The 13,834-nt window shown below is 29.1% G+C and overlaps 1 pseudogene; it reads right to left on the bottom strand.

Annotated features, from left to right (window-relative positions):
- Positions 1–358: 358 nt before the first annotated feature.
- On the bottom strand, positions 359–2,385 carry LOC145004081 (uncharacterized; annotated as a pseudogene).
- Positions 2,386–13,834: the final 11,449 nt, after the last annotated feature.

Below are 13,834 nucleotides of genomic sequence, written 5' to 3'. Positions count from 1 at the left end.
TTTATGGTTGGTTTTTGTTTTTAGGTATAATTGTATACATGTTGTAAAGTATCAATGGAAATTGACTTGGTGGATCAGTTGTGCATTATGGTGGAGTATATAAATGGAAATGGAGGTGTGTACGTTGTAATGGTACCCTTGTTTAACATGAATGCAAATTTAATTGTGTTTGTTCTTATTAGTTTGTAATAGTACCCTTGTTTAACATTTTTTTTTTTAGTTTATGACCCTTAGTTGATTGTCTTAAAGGATCCATCTATGTGCAAAATGCATGTTCAAAAACACAATCCATGCTCAAACACAAACTTGACTAAACCTTTGTTTACAAACATAAACCAAAAGATGAAGCATTCCATTACATAAATTATCCATTAAACTAAACGAAATAAACCAAAGGATCAACATTGCATTCCATTACATATACTATCCATCAAAATAACCAAAAGATTAAGCAGAGTTCTGACAATTTTGTTCAGCCAAAATATTAAACTAAACAAAATAAAACGTCACAAGAAAACAACCCCATCCCACATATTCAAGGCATGTAATTATTGGTTTATCACAGGCCTTATCTAATTTGCTACTAAAAGATTCGCACATGTTGTTCATTATTTGGCATCACAACGTGTTCTTTCTAAATTTTACGAGATGAAGTTACACTCACTATAAATATTCTATTTTAAAATAAATATATGATTATAATAATTAAAAATATGTATCATATTATATGGTTTACATATAAAAGTTTTGACGTATCATTAAACTATCTCCAAATTCTTTTTTCCCCGACTTTTATGGTTTTTCAAAAAAACAAGTTTTGCATTTATTGGCTTTTTACAGTGAAAGTCATTTCTTTAATTCTTTTCTTTCCAAAAGTGACTAGAAAATAATTATATTTTTAGTTTCATCTTATATGACCAGCTAAGGATATAAATTATATATAAAACATATATATTTGAAGTTTTCTTTTAGTTTACCGTGTAAATTAAATAAATTTTTGGTAAGTTACCTTTTTAGTATACATTTAGCATACCAGAATTTGCATGTTATATTTCTAAAAATGATGATTGATTGATCAATCAAACTGTTGTAACAAGCATACTGCAGACATGGATCAAACTTGAGGTGTACAAAATGAAGAGAAACGTTTTGATAAAGATTAATGATCAAGTGTCTAAAGGCTTTACTTACAGCTTCAACGAGATTTCCAGTCCTTGATAAAATTTCTGCATGAATCTCCATTTCTGTTTAGGTGAAGAGGCAGGTTTCGGGTTCTTTCTCTCCCACTCTCTCCTCTCTTCCTCACTCCTATTTCTAACTCTTTCAGTCCCTTCCCTTTCCTTTGACATTGCATCTCTATCTCTTTTGATTCTTGCATATCACGACCCTTCCATGCTTCATATTCTTCAGCTTCGTTTAACTCATCATCTGTTTCTATATCAGCAATGTTAGCTTCTGCTTCAAGATTCTTCTGGATTTGTAGGTCTTTACGGAATTCTTCAACTACTATCTGTTTTGTTTCGACTTTTCTTTCTTCTACTCTTCTCTTCATTAACTCTTCAATTGCTTCTTTTTTTTTATCTTTTCGCATTCAGAAATGGTGTCGCGTTCTGATTTGGGAACAAACACAGGCTTCACCATAGCCATACCCATTTGCTCTTCTTCTGAATCTGTTTAATATTCAGATGATTCCTCTTCTTCTTCTTCTTCAGGAACCATGGCAGCTTCCTCTTGTTCCCTCTGAAGCAACTTTTCCCTGATTCGTCTCCTTCTTGCATCAACATCATCCTCATCGTCTTCCTAGAATTCTAATCTTTCTTGTCTCCTCTGTTCTTCTTCCTCTGTTGAAATGATCTCAGCTTGTCTGATTCTTCGATGATCCGCTCTTATTTCTTCCTAATTGTCGAATCTCTGCCAAACGACGCAGCCTAGGATCATCTCTTTTCATAATATTGGAATCTTCCCTACTAGGAAATGCCTTCTCCAAACCAACTGCAACTGACATTGCCATCCGCATATCACCTTCTTCATCGCCATCATCTCCCCCTTCAGGAGCTTTTCCAGCCCAATATCTTTTCACTTTTGTTTGCCCAATTTTGCCTCGAAGCTTATCCCTAACTGCTATCACAGTATCACTAACACCCTCCGTTACTGACATCGTTAGGAGAAGATTAGTCAACAAAACCCTAGCGTTAATGAATGAAATCAGCTACAAATTCAACCGATAGAATCAATTGCCTCTGGTAAATCCCCTAATTACGTGGCTCCTGTAGAGGTCGACTCTGCTCTCCGATGCATAACGACGATCCAATTTCAAGCCCTAGATCATCCATACTATGCAGTATGCATACAAAATTTCAGTAATGTAAATTTTGGCCCTCTTTGTATGGTGAATTGACTTTTAACCCCTCAAAACTTGAAATAAAAAATATAATAACAATAAAAGAGTAAACTACAAATTTGGTGCCAGTGGGCTGCTGAAAAATATAAATAAGGTCCAAAAGAAATTAACTTACAACACCAATCCTAAGTAGTATACTATTTGTGGATTTGGTAGCAAACTTGATTTTTTATGGATTTTGTTATAAATAAAGATGAAATGACAAATCTATATTCTAAATAATAGTTTTTAATTTCTTTTATTAAAATTTATTTTTTATTTTTTAATATATGGCCACACATTATATATTGTAAATAAGAGTTATATATATATATATATATATATATATATATATATATATATATATATATATATATATATATATATATATATATATATATATTGTATGTGTGTGTGTGATGAAACGACTTAACTAGTTCATGATGAAAACTCTTTATTTTAAGCTATATTTTAGGGTATTTAGTTGACAACTTGAGATCATTTTGTAATCTTGCGTCACATTAATTAGTAAGGATTCCACCATGATCACACTTTTAGGCTTTCTAATCATAATCTACATCAGTAATTTTTCCATAGGTTAGATTCTTTCTTTTAGAGGTTGGGGAATTTCTTGAGTTGTTTGGTTGAATGCTTTTGACTAAAATTGGGCTCCACGGTGGTAGAGCCTAGTACGCTTGAGATTGTTATAGGATATATGTGACATATTTTTTTCAAGGATAATAAATGTTGGAAACCCAAAAAATGTGAATTGCAAGGAAAGTAAAATAGGAACAAGATAAAAGCAAAAAAGCATCAATAGAAGGAAAAAACTAAAATAAATAATAACAGTGTAAATGGATGGACATCGATCGAAACATAAAAGCAAAAACCAAAAGGAGAATCTTGATATTTAGAGTTTAAAGTGTTTGGTTATTGACAAAAGTGAGGAGCACGTACGTACAAAATACATTTGTTTGAAGAGCCATATGATATATATGTTAACTTTTACATACAAGAACTTAAATACGTCAAGTTTGAATCTTGACTTGTACGTAACGTTTTGTTTATTTAGTTATAAAGAAAACACAAATTGTTACAGGGGCTTAAAGTAGCTCTTACTATAATGTACTTTATTTTTACCGTAATAGCAATAAATAAATACTCTTTATCCATAACAAGGTATTTATATTTTCTATCTATAATAGGAACGTAGTTACGTTTCATCATCTGTATGAATAATGTTCTTTATTTAATTGTGATAGTTAGCATCGGTAAAAATAAAAACGTAGTTACGTTTCGTTATCTGTATGAACAATTTTCTTTATTTAATAGTTATTGTTAGTATTGGTGCGTTGATTTATGAGAAATTATGAATATATGCCATTGTGAGTAAAAAGAAGTAAATATGGGTAAAAACTAAAATATTTTGATTATATTGATTAACATGTAAAAATATTAATATATCTTTTGGTCCATCTTATATTCTTATTTTTAAATTATAATGAGTATGGAGAAAGCACAAATGGAAGAAAAGTAAGAAAAAGGATGAAAATGGGACCAATCAAAGATGCTTTTTTTCTTCTTGATGTGAAGAATACCATTGCTAGTTATGGCCTATATGTTGCAAGTAAACATTCACCACATCCATGTATAGTGGGGAGTGGCTATAGTGTGGTCTAGACTCAAGGATTCACTCACGACTTCACTAAGCCTCTTGATCAAGTGGTTAAGAAATGATTAGGGGCATGTTAGTGAGTGAATATGCAAAGGGGAGTAAAGTTCTGACCAAACCACTGCTTGAGAAGTTGAAACGTTTGACTTTATACCTTTATTTTTTCATAATAAAGTTTCAACGTCTTGAAGTTTCTTAAGTCAAAAGACAAAACAACTTGGACCAAAAGTCAACTACAAACTATGGTGCTTTATGCTTCACTAATCCACCTTTGTGTCTCTTCACACTAAGTTCCAAGTATGCAATTAGCATCCCTAAATCCATGTATATTAAAATGGTTTATTGCATGATCAAAGTATATGTATGATGAAATTCATGAAAAAAATCGTATGTATGATGAAATTCATGAAAAAAATGTATTCATCAATTCAGACGTAGATAGCTACATGCGACAAGTTTTAATTATGAAGTACTTCTGTTACATTTAGAAATCGTCAAGATTCTCTTAAATAATTGTTTAAAGTTTGTCGTTATCAAAAGAGTTAAATGTAGTAAATGATAACTCGATTTTGCTTCAAATTCTAATTTTCTCATTGAAGTGTGAAAATTGTTAATAAAAATGTGGCAAGTTTACAAAGAAAGTTTTTAGGTAATCCATTCACGTTGTTCAAGGGTTCACTTTCCTAACAAAACCGTGTTTAGCGTATCACAGCTCGCCGATAAGCTAATTTATTTTTTTGAAATTTTTTCACACATTCATGTTTGACAAGTTAAAAAGTAATTTATAAACTGGTTTTAAAAATATCATATACTAACTTTTTTAAAAATGTTCTAAATATACATTTAATTAATTATAAAACATATTTTTTTAATGTCATTTTATATCATGTTATATCTTCCAATTAGTATATTATTCAATTTTTTATCAAAAGTCATTTTTTACAACTATCTTATAAGCTATCAACTATCTTTTCGGTTAGTAACTAGATCAAACATAAACATTTAAACATATTTTGGACAACTTTCAATCAATCCATTGATTCAATCTGATTAATTGTTAGGCTATATGGTAAACCATTCGGTCACCAAAAAGTGTAGAAAGCTTGCCTTAACGTTCCAAAATGGGTCCTTAATCCGGAGACGTCACATTCGGACTCGACCACCAGCTCCAACAAAAGACGAAGAACTTCTGATTCGGACGCGGGTTTTGGGATAGACCTCAACGATGAATTCGATGTTGTCGATACTGAGGGTCTACCTGAATTCCAACTTCATCGACCACCGAGAAGGGACAAAGCAAAACGGGAGGCATCTTCAAGCGAAAAAGCAACCGCAACTAGCGACGACGGACTTGTGGAATCCATAGATAAAACTCTAAGTTTTCTATAAAAATATCTATAAATGGAGAAAGTTCATCGCCAAAAAATCGTTCTTAGCGATCTTCAAATCATAAACACGAAGCCCCAACCGGATCTTGACATGGAAAATCTAGCAACATTTCTAAAAATCCAACAAGTCCGCGATAAATACGGAAAGTATGTTCTAATATTTATATTTTAGTTTGTATGTTTTATGTTTTTTTAAATAATTTAGGATAAATAAGTAATTTAGGATTTTACTTTTTTTTATGTTTTTTAAGTATTTTAGGATTTAAATTTGTGTGTTTTAAAATTAATGTAATGTATTTTAATTTAATGTTTTTAATTTAATGTGTGTTTGTATTTGAATTATTTTTTTAATTTAATCTAATAATGACAAAAAAAATTATATGATATGATAACCATTTCCAAAGGCTAGTGGTTTGAAGTTTGTAGTGAAGCTGATATGATGTTGATAATAACATCACTTTTTGTAAAAAAAAAAAAAAAAAAAAAACAATTTCTTATTTTTCTCCAAATAAAGTTTAATTGTCATTGACCGTACAAAGTACAATCGAAACATAATATGTCTCTTCTTTAAGATTTGTCCATATATGCAAAATGATTATTTTATATGTTATAAATATAAACATTCTATATTGATATCATAAATAATAATAATAATGAAGTTAACTAAATTTAACTTGAATTTGGTGTTTGATAAAGAAGTGGAAGCAAAGAAGAGCCTAAGTCGTTAGATCATGATTGGAGCATGTGAAATAACAAAGATGAGATCCGGGTGACATCATCTAAATATCTAATCCCAACTGTATGTACTGTATTTATCGTGGACTCCTAACCCAGATCATAATCGACGTCGCTGCACAACACTTCCATGCTTACCATGCACGTGAGTTGTTTGGTGTGGATGCACATACCAATAGGCATAGGCAATAGTGCAATACTGCAATAGCCCTTTGTATGAGTGTACGTGGAACCTTTCTTTCTTTCTTTTTTCTTTTTCTTTTTCGTAATTTACAATATACAACTCCTAATGCTATATATACAACTTAAAAAAAGTCGTACAAGTCCTAACGCTATATGTACAAAGAAAAAAAAAAGCAAGAGAAGAGTGGATTGAATTTGTGGCTAATGCCATCTTCTCCATTGCGGTTGAAGAATCAGCAGTGCCGCAATGGCTGGCGTGGTGTTGCCTGCGGCGCCAACCATCTCAACACCAGACGGGGTATGGCCTTGATATAAAAATTGGACTGAGGACAATAAAGATGATAATAAGACCGGTATTAGAAATGTCTTAATGTTAACTATCATAAAATAAATGATGTTTATGCTTCAAGTAAATTCCTAAAGACATAATTTTAGGTTTTTTTTTCAAGTATTTTTGTTTGTATCGATATGAATTTTTTTTAATAAAAAATATATTACACTTTTGTTTATAATTTCTTGGTATATGTGCTTTTGCATGTTGTACCGTACAAACAATGTACAAATATATGAATATTAAGAGCATATACTACACGAGAAACATTTTTTAAAAATTAGTAGAACAAGCTAACAATGAGAAAGAGACAAAGTAAAACCGGGGAACTTAATGTTAAGGGCACAATAAATAAACTTAGGGGGTGTTTGACTTAGCTTTTCTAAGTCAAAAGTCCTTTTTGTAAAAGAAAAAAAAACAAAAAGATCGGTAAGCTAGTAACTTTTGGAGTTTTAATACAAGGAAAAGCAACTTTTTGGAAAAATCAGGATTTCCTGATTTTTTGTAATTTTTTGGAAAAGAACTTTTGAACTTTTAAAAGCTAAGCAAAACACGCCCTTAGTCCGTATCATACTTGTATACTTGTCCACAATTCCAATTCTACTGCTCCACACACACACAGATATATATATATATATATATATATATATATATATATATATATATATATATATATATATATATATATATATATATATATATATATATATATATATATATATATATATATATATATATATATATATATATACTTTGAGTGTAATGAGCGACCACACATGACACATCTCGTGGAGGAGGCCAAATTTTACATCCAATGTAGTCCATTGTCGAGTCCAAGTGATCCAAAACACAAAATCTCATGTTTTGTCTAATTCAAAGAACAAACTACAATTAAAAATTACAATAACTCACAAATTTTAAACTTAAAATTAAAAAAAAAATGCATTTTGGCTAACATGGCATGATGTAGATTTGCGGCAAGCAAAAGCTCACGTTTTGTTCCAATTTAAAATTTCTAAATTTGCAGCAACTATAAAGTTCAATCTAAGTTTCGTGTTTCTTAGTTATCCAATTCCACTAGACTCAGTTTCTGGATACTGATTACATTCCAGCTCTTTTTTTTATTGTGAACTAAAATTAAACAAGTACTCCATTATTCTTGATTTTTGAATCTGATGGCCTCTTGTTTTTATATTTTGATTGTTGTTGCTGATTAACGAATGTAACACAATAACACATATTCTGAATAGCTGAAGTTCTGACTTCAAGTTAGTACATTTTGAAATCCGATTTATGTTTAAAGTGATTTCTTTAATTGCTAGGTCCCTCTAGTTTATGTAATTTTCTTCCTGTTTTGTGGCAACTTATTTAGTTCAGTAGAATAATGTTTATGACTTTCACTTTCACATTGTTGTTAATGTTATATTATATAATTTAAAAGAAAAAAGAGAGAGAGAGAGAGAGAGAGAGAGAGAGAGATGAAGAAGTAAAAAAATCTTAAAATGTGGCTCTTCATAGGTTTAAAAAAAAATAAAAAATAAAAAAATAATAATAAAAAACCCTTCAAGTTTCTTCTTAGAATCGAAACGATGGTGACACTAATGTTGATAATGTGAATATTGATAGAGATCAAATTTGCGATTGTTAAAGTGATACTTAACATCCATAATATTACAAGACAAACTTAACGTATTAACGATTATACATATTACGAACCATATATTATTAATATTGATTATGAATGGTTTGTGACAAAGATTACTTCCAAGAATGCTAGAAGAATCTTATAATTCATGTAAATATGTAAGATTATATTTTATATTGTTATTCTTTTGTTTTGATTGTTGTTGTAACATTTATCAAGTTATCATAGTATAAACAGGGGTACCATCAATTTTTAATTTTTAGGTCGTGTCCATAAAATAAAAAATGACACACACACACACACACATATATATATATATATATATATATATATATATATATATATATATATATATATATATATATATATATATATATATAGGGTTAGGTTCATGTGAGACCGCCTAATTTTGTGAGACCTTAAGAGGCATTTTTTTATTTTTTTTTTTAGTTAATTCAAGTTCCGAAAATAATATTTAAAAAAAGAATTTTTTGGATTTTTCCATTTATTTTGCATTTTAAAATTATTTTTTTAGAATATGTACAGTGTAATATTCTATTAGAATATTTCACGTATTTTTCAAAAAAACGGGATTTTTTTTTAGTTAATTCAAGTTCCGATAATAATATTTAAAAAAAAGAATTTTTAAATTTTTCCATTTATTTTTCATTTTAAAATTATTTTTTAGAATATGTGCAATGTAATATTCTATTAGAATATTTCACGTATTTTTCAAAATAAACAGGATTTTTTTATATTTTTTTTATATTTTTTAGTTAATTCAAGTTCCGAAAATAATATTTAAAAAAAGAATTTTTGAATTTTTCTATTTATTTTGCATTTTAAAATTATTTTTAGATTTGATCTCACGATTTCTCAAAATTAGAAGGGTCTCAAATGAACCTGAACCTATATACATATATATATATATATATATATATATATATATATATATATATATATATATATATATATATATATATAGGTTCAGGTGAATTTGAGACCATGCTAATTTTGTGAGACCGTGAGACCAAATCTAAAATTAATTTTAAAATGCAAAATAAATGGAAAAATCCAAAAAATCTTCTTTTAAATATTATTTTCGGAACTTGAATTAACTAAAAAAAATAAATTTTTTTTAAAAAAATAAAAAAAATCCCGTTTTTTTTTTTAAATACATGAAATATTCTAAATAGAATATTACACTGATATATTCTAAAAAATAATTTTAAAATGTAAAATAAATGGAAAAATCTAAAAATTATTTTTTTAAATATTATTTTCGGAACTTGAATTAACTAAAAAAAATATAAAAAAATCCTATTTTTTTGAAAAATACGTGAAATATTCTAAATAGAATATTACACTGTACATATTTTAAAAATAATTTTAAAATGCAAAATAAATGGAAAAATCAAAAAATTCTTTTTTTAAATATTACTTTCGGAACTTGAATTAACTAAAAAAAATTTTAAAAAAAATAAAAAAATAAAATAAAAAAATAAAAAAAATGTGTCTCACGGTCTCACAAAATTAGGTTGTCTCACATGAACCTAACCCTATATATATATATATATATATATATATATATATATATATATATATATAGGTTCAGGTTCATTTGAGACCATTCTAATTTTGTGAGACCGTGAGACCAAATCTAAAAATAATTTTAAAATGCAAAATAAATGGAAAAATCCAAAAATTCTTTTTTTAAATATTATTTTCGGAACTTGAATTAACTAAAAAAAATATAAAAAAATAAAAAAAATTCCGTTTTTTTTTTTTTTTGAAAAATACGTGAAATATTCTAAATAGAATATTACACTGCTTATTCTAAAAAATAATTTTAAAATGCAAAATAAATGGAAAAATCTAAAAAAAAAAATTTAATATTATTTTCGGAACTTGAATTAACTAAAAAAAATATAAAAAAAATAAAAAAAATTCTTTTTTTTTTGAAAAATACGTGAAATATTCTAAATAGAAATATTACACTGTTCATATTCTAAAAATAATTTTAAAATGCAAAATAAATGGAAAAATCAAAAAATTCTTTTTTTAAATATTATTTTCGGAACATGAATTAACTAAAAAAAATAAATAAATAAATACATCTCACGGTCTCACAAAATATAGGTGGTCTCAAATGAACCTAACCACATATATATATATATATATATATATATATATATATATATATATATATATATATATATATATATATATATATATATATATATATATATATATATATATATATATATATATATATTATTTTATGGACACGACCTAAAAATTAAAAATTGATGGGACGCCCTGTTTATATATTAGACTATTACTCTAATTTTACGTCCTCATATAAGACTCAAGTTCAAATGGTCAATCAACAGTGTCCAGAAAAGGGTAATGCATCGTCTCTTGCAAAGCAAGACAAGGCGATTTCATGTGACAATTCACTTTATGGTAAGCCTATTTTAAACAAGAATATTTCTTTAAAAATTGCATAAAAATGGTTATTGTTTGATTTGACGTGTTGTTTAACCGATTAAATGCTAAAAGTATTGTCAATATAAATTTGTAAACTTTTGAAACTGAATAATTTTAGACCAAATGTGTAATTTTGTTCCATATGGTTATGATTTCTTCTATCAAAGTCTATTTATTTTTCAATTTGATCTTATTTTGATATTTAAGGTTTATAGGAATACGATTTATTAAGGTAATTAATTTTTCTTTTTGTTCATATCTGTAGTAGGTTACATTTGATTATAATAGTTATACGTGAACATTTTAAACAAGTTTCTTACAAAAAAAAAATATGTGTGTTTGGTGAAATATGTGTGTTTGGTCTATAATTTGTTTTTTAACTCAGATGGTCCCTTTGTTTATTTTTGTTGCATGATTGGTCCCTAATTTACCTAAAAAGACTATTGTGTCTTATTAATTTATTTTTTAATTACTTTTCTTATTTATGTATTTATTTTTTATATATTTAAAAAAATTAATAGACCTCATATATTTGTATCTCCTCACCCTAAACCTAACACCAAATTTGAGAAATTTAATATGGGTCCCACCGGTCACCATCCCATCTTTCATCCTCTTCAAATTTTATTTCTTTTCCATCTTTAATGACATCGACATTTTTCACCATCCCTTCTATGTTCGGTCCTTTAACTCCGACGAATCAACACCACAACTCATTGTCTCTTCATCAAATTTTCCACCACCACAACCCAATGCATCTCAACTTCAATTCCTTTCTATCTTTTATGGTGTTGGTTCGCCGGAGTTAAAGGATCGGAAAAAATAAATGATGGTGAAGACATCGATGTCACTAAAGATGGAAAAGAAATAGAAGTTAGAGAGGATGAGAGACGGAATGGTGTCCGATGGAACCCAGATTAATTTCTCAAATGTGATTTTAAGTTTACAGTGAGGAGATATAGATTTGTGGGGTCTATTAATATTTTTTAAATATATAAAAAACTACATAAATAATAAAATTAATTAAAAATAAATTAATAAGGATATAATAGTCTTTTTAGGTAAGGCAAGGACTAAGCGAGCAAAAAAAAAATAGTTACCTAGATGTGAACAAACCGAAAAATTAATTACTTTAGTAAGTCATATCCCTTATGTTTTAAGATTTAAAGTATAGTGTTTATTGTTTAAGTTCGTATTTTTTTTAATCGAAGTCTATTCTTCATGGTTCTAACTTTCCTTTAATGTCTTCCCTCTTTCATATATTACCATAAGTCCATCATAAAATAGCCATTTAATCCTTAGTTCATTGCTTACCATTTGACCTAAGTTAAGTTAAGGACATGCATAAGACATGGATCTCCACCAAGTAATCATTTTTATGGACTTTTGGTACCCCCTTTAGCTTCTGGAAGAGTTGGGGTTAAGGAATTTTCGGATTAAGGGATTAATGGTTAAGACATTACGATTTTGGTTTTATTAAGACTTAGGGTTTGAGATCTTGATCTCTTTGGGTGTCTTAAGGGATAAATTTGGAAACTTTATTCATTTAGACCATAGTCTGGACCAGTTCTAAGCTTTGGAGCTCTTGGAATTAAGGAAAGCAGCTTAATCCATTAAGTTGTTGGACACACAGCGCCCACGGCGTGGCCATAGATCTCCATGGTGTGACGACATGTAATTTCATGTGTGTTGTCTGGGTGAAGGCCACGACGTAGCCAAGGAAGACCATGACAAGACGATCAGCTAAAGTCAACGTTGGCAGTTGACTTTGACATTTGACTTTTTGGTCAATCTCTATTTTTTAGAAGGTGGACTTAGGGTTTTCATTGTTTGTATTGACACGAGGTGTTAAGCACCCATCATTTGGTAGGAGATCCATTAGCTATGGTAGACGCGTTTTTGAGCTGAGAGTTATTCACTTTTGTGATTCACGTGGGTTTGCTCACTATATTGTAGGACACTTGGGATTATATATGCTTGTAGTCTTTGTGACTCATATTGTATGTGTTGTACGCATGTGTGCCAATTTACTATATGTATTTGCGGTGAAATAGACCCGGGGTGAAATAGACCCGGTACAACATTGTGTTGACATATGAGTTGAAATAGAGTCGAGGGTTAAATAGACTCGGTATAGCCTTTTGCTGACACATGAGTTGAAATATACTCGGGGGTGAAATTGACCCGACACAACCTTGAGCTGGCATATATGTATGGTATACGATATTTTTGGGAACTCGATAAGCTTTGTGCTTATGATTTATGTTTAAAATGTTTTCAGGCACTTCTGGTTCGAGAGGAAAGGGTTTGGCTTGATCGCAACGCATCCACCCATGTTTCCACACTTTTTGATTTTGAAATCGTAGTCTGATTACTATTTTTTTTACTCTGATGTACTTTTAAATGATTGAAATGATTAAATGGTGTTTATGATTGAATTAAAAATGAAATTTTTACCTAATAATTATTGGACATTACAATCTTCCACGTACGAGCTATTTCCGACTGTCTTTTTATCCTTGGCTTTGTATTGACATGTAACGACCCAATTTTCAAGACCAAAAATTTCATTTTTGGTTTAACGTATTTAACAAACTTTTTACCAAAACATCGTTAATAAAACATCTAATACAAAATCATAATGTTGTATTTCAAACCATAACATCATAATTATTGAAAAACAGAGTACAATCCCAAAACTTCTTGCGGATCATGTAAGTATGTGTGATGCGCTGCTACGCCGCCGGCTCTTTCCCCTTCGACGAAGAGGTATCTGAAACCAAAACCAAAACTGTAAGCACAAAGCTTAGTGAGTTATCCCATCATACCACATACCATACAATATCGTCGGTATCTTTCAACCGTTAACATTCATCGGTATCTTTCAATCGGTAACCTTCATCAGTATCTTTCAACCGGTAGCCATCATCAGTATCTTTCAACCGGTAGCCATCATCGGTATCTTTCAACCGGTAATCAGCATCGGTATATTTCAACCGGTAACCGGGGA

The sequence above is a fragment of the Lactuca saligna genome, chromosome 7 (assembly GCF_052625555.1).
Source record: "Lactuca saligna cultivar CGN05327 chromosome 7, ASM5262555v1, whole genome shotgun sequence".
Classification (NCBI taxonomy): Eukaryota; Viridiplantae; Streptophyta; class Magnoliopsida; order Asterales; family Asteraceae; genus Lactuca; species Lactuca saligna.
Note: the sequence above shows the minus strand (reverse complement) of the source record. Positions and strands in the feature narration are given on the sequence as shown.